Below are 6,474 nucleotides of genomic sequence, written 5' to 3' on the forward strand. Positions count from 1 at the left end.
GAGTAGAACTTGTTCGTCAACATCCTGTGCTCGAGCTACTTCGTCGAAGTCGATAGCTGTGGGACAATCTATTGTTTCAACCACACGTGATAGCGCGTCAGCAAATGTATTTCCTTCACCACTTACGTGTTGAATATCACTTGTGAACTCACTGATAAATAATAACTGGCGTTTGCGTCTTTGAGTTTCACAGTCTGTACCTACTTTTGTTGGTGCGTAAATTAACGGTTTATGGTCTGTAAATATTGTTAATTCTTCAATCATGCTACGAAAATGAATAATTGACAGATAAATTGCTAACAGTTCTCGGTCATACGTACTATAATTTTGTTGAGCTTCCGAGTTTTCTGGAAAAATAACCAAGTGGTTTCCACTCATTATTTACTTTCTGCTGTAATACTGAACCTACGCATTTACCGGAAGCGTCGCACATTAACGCTAGTGGCCCTTCTGATCCGTGAGGGTGAGCGAGTGTAACCGCTTGCTGTAAGCTAAGTTCACACTGCTCAAAAGCGGCAATTGCCTTATCGTCCCATTTAATCTTGGTGTTGTCTTTTTTCTTAGCACCGTGTAAAAACTTATTAAGCTCCGCTTGGTGTTCGGCAGCATGCTCCATGTGTAATCTATAAAAGTTAATCATCCCGAAAAATCGTCTAAGCTGCGCTACGGTTTCCAGTCTAGGGAAATTTTGTATGACGTCAATCTTTGATTTAAGGGGGGCTATCTCTTGAAACCATGTCCCCTAAAAATTCGATTTGAGACTGACCGAACTTGCTTTTCCGTAATCTTCAAACCTTTGAAATACCTGTCGGAGGTGCTCGCGGTGTTGATCCTCGTCGCTGCTGGCTATGATGACGTCATCGATGTAGCATGACATGTATGAATTTCGCTCCTGACCGTCAGCATTCTTAAAAAGGCCAAACTATTTACTGAATTTCCAATTTACATTTTACAAGTGTGTTAGTTACATGACGGGCGCGAGACGACTAGCGTCTGCGCATTGTTCGCTACTGGAAGTTATCAAAATGCTTACAATACAAAACGTGACTAAAGCATGTGTCGCTACACCATAGTTAAACAATAAGATATGAGCTATTGAAAATAGCAGATAAATCACTGAATGAATTAATAACAACAGCGGAGACTGCAGAAATGGCTTACAGCAGTGTTTTTCAACCTGTGGGTCGCGACCCCCTGGGGGGTCGCGAAGCTTCTGTAGGGGGGTCGCCAAGGGGCGAAAAAACTGGGAACTTTAGTAAAAAAACAATAAAGACAATTAGTATTAATTTATTAAGAAAGACTCTTACTTCAAAAAAAAAATTCTTAATATCTCATCGTGGATCTGTTTTAGTACAATAGACCACATCCACACAGTAAGGCAGATTAATACACAGAAGACCGAAGAGTATAATTAGCTTCTGTATCTAGCCTTTGTGGACTAAGAAAACGCCTACAACTCCATCGAGACATGGGCAATTTTAGAGCGTTGCAGAGATTTCAAATCGACTGGCGCTATATCGAGGAGTTGAGGAGTCTGTGCGATACCGCTGGACGTGGAATGGCGAGTACATGTCACACCTCTCTGTTTCGCGGACGACATCGTTATTATGGCAGAATCTCTGCAGGAACTCAGCTGGATGATGGAAGTGGTCTAAATGCTGCTTCCCAACGTGTAGGCATCGGGGTATAAATTTGGACAAGACGAAAGTCATGTACAATGCTCACAATCGAAGTTGTGCAAGAATATGTCTGCCTCAGGCTGACTATTCGGCTAGGCAGAAGCAACTTCGACAAGGAGGCTGCAAGGCGCATCCAACTGGGTTGGGCTGCATTCGGAAAACTTCGTCAGCACATATTCTCCTTGGCTAAAGACTAAAGATTTCAACCAGTGATGACGTATGGTGCAGAGACGTGGACACTGACGGTAGGACTAGTCCACCGATTTAAAGTCGCTCAGCGTGCTATGGAGAGAGCTATGCTTGGGGTTTCTCTGATAAATCGTATCAGAAATGAGGTTTTCCGTCAGTCAGAGAATTAAGATTACTGACATAGCTGTCAAAATATGCAAGCTGAAGTGGTAGTGTGCTGGTCATATCTGCTGAAGAACCGATAACCATTGGGGTAAACGAGTTCTCGAGTATAGACCACGAATAGGCAAAAATAGCGTGGGAGGCCTTCCTGCCTGGTTTAAAGACGAAGACCACAAGTATTTATTTTTTTGTATTACTTATAATGATTTGTATAGTGAAGAAAAAAAACAAGTTTCTTTGATTCAACGAAATCGAGGCATATATTGGAATGAAGGCTATATCGTATATGAAGAATTTAAAAAGTACATTAAACCTTTTTTAGAGAAACACCGGAACATTCTTGTTAAAGGATTAGAAAAGATTAGATGGATGGAGGAAATATGTAGTAATTGTAATATAATCGAACTAGGAGAAAAAGGGTGTCCAAATTTTACTACTTTATATAATTCATTTTTGAATAGTACTGTAAACTATAACTGTGCCTATCATAAAAAATATTGTGCTCTAAAAAATGTAATTTCTTTAAGGAAATGGTTTATAGAAAATAATATGATTGTTTTTTTTTTAAATGACTTTATACTATTTATTGTTTAACTAGATTTAAGGATTATGAAAAATAAAAGCAAAAATTATGTAATTTTGGTTTTTTATTTTATTAATTTTTAATAAGTTCATACACAAGTAAAGTACTTAGGTACCTAATATTTTATCATTTAAACATCAAGGTTAATTTCTTTCAATGCACAGTGCCATATGTAGTACAGTATGTGGTGCTCTAAATAAGTATGTAAGTAATTAAATATTTAGTTTATTATAACATAATCCCTAACAAAGCCCAAACATAATACAGATTTATTTACTATACGAACTTAATTTTAATAACATTTCAAATGCACAAAGGAATGTTCATTGTTCAACGACTATGTCCTGTACCTGAAAAAGGAAATACTAGATATTAATTTTTATACAGAATTTATAAGACACCTTAAAAATAAACAAAAGAAAGAATATTTACTATTGTAAATAGCTACTCACCTTATTTCACTCAAGATGCGTGCTGGTCAGCATTTTCTCCAAGTTTTGTTCCAATTTGATTTATTAATTTTACAGCAAACTCCAATATAGTATCGTAATCTTCATTTACCAAATATTGTGTTTTTATTACTGTTTTCACTTCAGCTATGTTTGATGTTTGTACAATTTTACATATTTCCATTTTCACTACATATTTAGGATTTCCAAGATTTTTGGTTGCAATATAATTCACTAGAGAAATCTGGAACAAAAACATAAATAAATTAAATAGGTATTGAGATATATGTAGAGAACATACTGTGTTACTGTAGTATAGATAACTGACTCACCTCATCTGAAGACATATTTTTCTGTTTGTTTTTCTACACAACCGCAAGGAAAGGAGAATATTAGCTTAATGATTATTTGGTCATGTAATGGAATGTGCATCACTAAGGAATTTATGTACACTGTTTCAATTGAAATATTACTAATGTGTGGGATTCTTAGAAATTACATTGACATCAGCAGATATCATGTTGAAACACTTTAATCTCAGCACAAAATTTATGTACGATTTAAATGTATTTTTTTATTAACTATCTACCTAATATTTTCTTATTCGTATATGTATAATAAGAAATATTCTTGATTTTTATCCTATTTTCCGTACGTTCCATACATCATCATGAACTCATGGTGTAAATTAAACACAATCATATTAAATATTAACTTTATTTATTATATTATAAGGTAAAAATAACTTTACCTTAGCTTTAACTTATACTACTTACTTATCTTATTGGTTAGTATTACATAGGTACCTACAATTGAAAACGTAAATAGCATTTAGTGAAATAATCAATACACAGTGTCACAAGTTCCATTTCCACAAGAGATAAACTATCAGCATAATAATATAAAACACTAGAAATATTTTCTATCGGTATATAACATTTTTCAAAAATACATTCAATCTTCAAAATAAATTTATATGCTTTTATGCGTTCATAGTGTAACATCTTAAGTCTCGCGTCTACACAGTGCGCAAACAATTTTAAAGCATCTACCAGTAAAATTACAAATTCATCTGAACAACGTTTATCACAGTGTAGAAAAGTATAAAAGGGAAAATTAAAATACTGTTTATTGTTACATAGTTGTTTCTCTTTAATTGATTTATAAATTTTTTGCCACTTAGAATAACACATAAATAATGATTCATTTTCATTTCGAAACTGAAGTTGTGGATAAAAATCAGCGTCTTCTGACAGACAAGTGATGATAATAATACTATTTGGATGAACATAATGTGATATCAATATACCAGTCATTCTCGATAATTCAAATAATGGAATAATGTCCCCAAGACAATGTTGATATTTTATCTTTTAGAATAAATTTGTTATCATCATCATGGGACAACACAATTTTTTTTACTTCTTGAGTAAAAATTTGATGCTTCAATGATTTAAAAAGTATTTGTTTTTTTCGCAATTGTATTTTACCAAGCAAAACATTATTATAATCATTTAGACATAAATCTTTTACCACGCATTTCTTAGCGCCTTTTGCTTTCTTTATTTCAGCGTCCTCAGTCTTAATACAATACAGTTTCGAACGTAATCCAACAAATTCTGAAAGGATTTTTCCTCCTAGTTCATCTTTAAATAATCCAGGAACTTTTTTATTTAACTGTGGTACATTGTAAGTATTATCAATTGAATAATTACTGGTGTCAAAATATTCTAGAAAATTATATTTTACATGTGAATAAAAGTCGTCCGTTTTAATCGAGTAAAGAAGACTATCTGTATCGGTATAACACAATCTTAGTCTTTCACCGTAAAATGGTTTCAAAATAGAATAATGAAAAGTGTATAAATGACTTTTAGATATTTCCAACACCGAAAACCCAATATAAATTGGTTTATCTAATATAACTCTCTCTGGTTTCATTTGAACAGCTACAAAATTTTCTGTAAATATAGTGCAATTTTTAAAATTAGGTCTTGATATTAATCTATCCGCGGTGTAGTTTTTTTTTGTTTTATTGCAGTTATCCGACCATTTAGTAACTAACTTGATGTCAATTCTTCTTTCGGTATCTTCTAAAGTCTTTCCGAAAATGCTATTGTTAAGGAGCTTAAATAAATCTTGTTCAAAAGAAGATTTAGCTTTTTGTCTAAGATTAGTATTTAGATCCATATAGTCCTTAAGATATGCCCCTTGTTTAAATTTAATTACTTTATGGATTTTTTTCAGTACTAAACCATGTTTAATACAATTTTTCAAGTGTATGTAATGAATCACGTAATGAAATTTATCATATAAATTTGGAATTAATTTTTTTGACACTGAACCCGGTGGTGCAAACTTTTGTGCACAAAAGGGCAAATCATTGTGAGAGTCATGGAGATAATCTGGATGTTCTAAATCAACCTCCAAAATATATCCATATGCGGCATCATCTGCTATATCTAATATGTTCAATCCATCTATTTCAAATTTACTTAACATTTTGAATCCTGAGTGAGGTAAACTTTGGCACATTGCATATCCGTATAGGTTATTACAATCAAGGTAAACTAAAAAGTTTGATGGAAGTTTTGGGTCATAACTATGTTGATACTTATTATTAGCTTTAGCGTGTCTGGTTGTACACAAACACACACCACCACGAATACCACTTTGAAGCATCCTAATAATTTCTAAGTCATGGATGAGCTCCAAATTAACTCGTGTTTTTAAAAGCATAGCGTCAAAACTATAGCTTGGTGAAGTCAAATAAAAAGCCGGATCTAACTTATAATTTTTTATACATGTTGTGCGAAAATTTTCAAAAACGTCTGCTAATAACAACACGTCTGTCTTTACATATAAATCTGTATATTCTCCTAAATTATTTATATTAAATGTGCACCATATATTTTTTGCATGTCATCGATTGATAACGATGAATTGTTTAACTTATTGAAAAATAATTCTTGCGGTGGAAGTTTTGTCTCATTTATTTATTTTTTATTTTTTATTGAAGTCTAAGAAGATTGAACTCGGATTTATTTTTACAAATTTGATTTAAATGCTTAAACTGTTCATCAGCTAAAGTGTTTGAAAGCTTGTCCAAACTAGAAGGCAAAAAGCTAAAGGAATCAACAAATCTCACAGCAATATTTTCTGAATCTGTCATTTGAAATATTTTAGTAAACGATATGTAGTTTTCCTTGTTTCTTGCTATAACCTTAATTTTACCTGGAATAGATCCCAAATGTCGTATAAACAAGTGGCTATCGTACCCAGACAGATTGTGAAAAAATACAGGAATAAATTTAGGGAGTTTGTAGCGCAAATTACAATACGAATGCGCTGCTCCTCTGTATTTACCTGTTAAGTGACAGTGATCCCTCACTCGGTCTTCTACTAACGGTTT

The 6,474-nt window shown here is 33.1% G+C and overlaps 1 long non-coding RNA gene across 1 annotated transcript; it reads right to left on the reverse strand.

Moving 5' to 3' along the window:
• Nucleotides 1-2,615: 2,615 nt before the first annotated feature.
• LOC119692169 lies at nt 2,616-4,236 on the reverse strand. The gene is made up of 3 exons (XR_007267491.1): nt 3,395-4,236; nt 3,066-3,306; nt 2,616-2,963 (listed from the first exon to the last, which is right to left on the reverse strand). It is a non-coding gene; the product is annotated as an uncharacterized LOC119692169 (long non-coding RNA).
• Between the last annotated feature and the right edge of the window lie 2,238 nt (nt 4,237-6,474).

Source organism: Plutella xylostella, chromosome 20, assembly GCF_932276165.1.
Source record: "Plutella xylostella chromosome 20, ilPluXylo3.1, whole genome shotgun sequence".
Classification (NCBI taxonomy): Eukaryota; Metazoa; Arthropoda; class Insecta; order Lepidoptera; family Plutellidae; genus Plutella; species Plutella xylostella.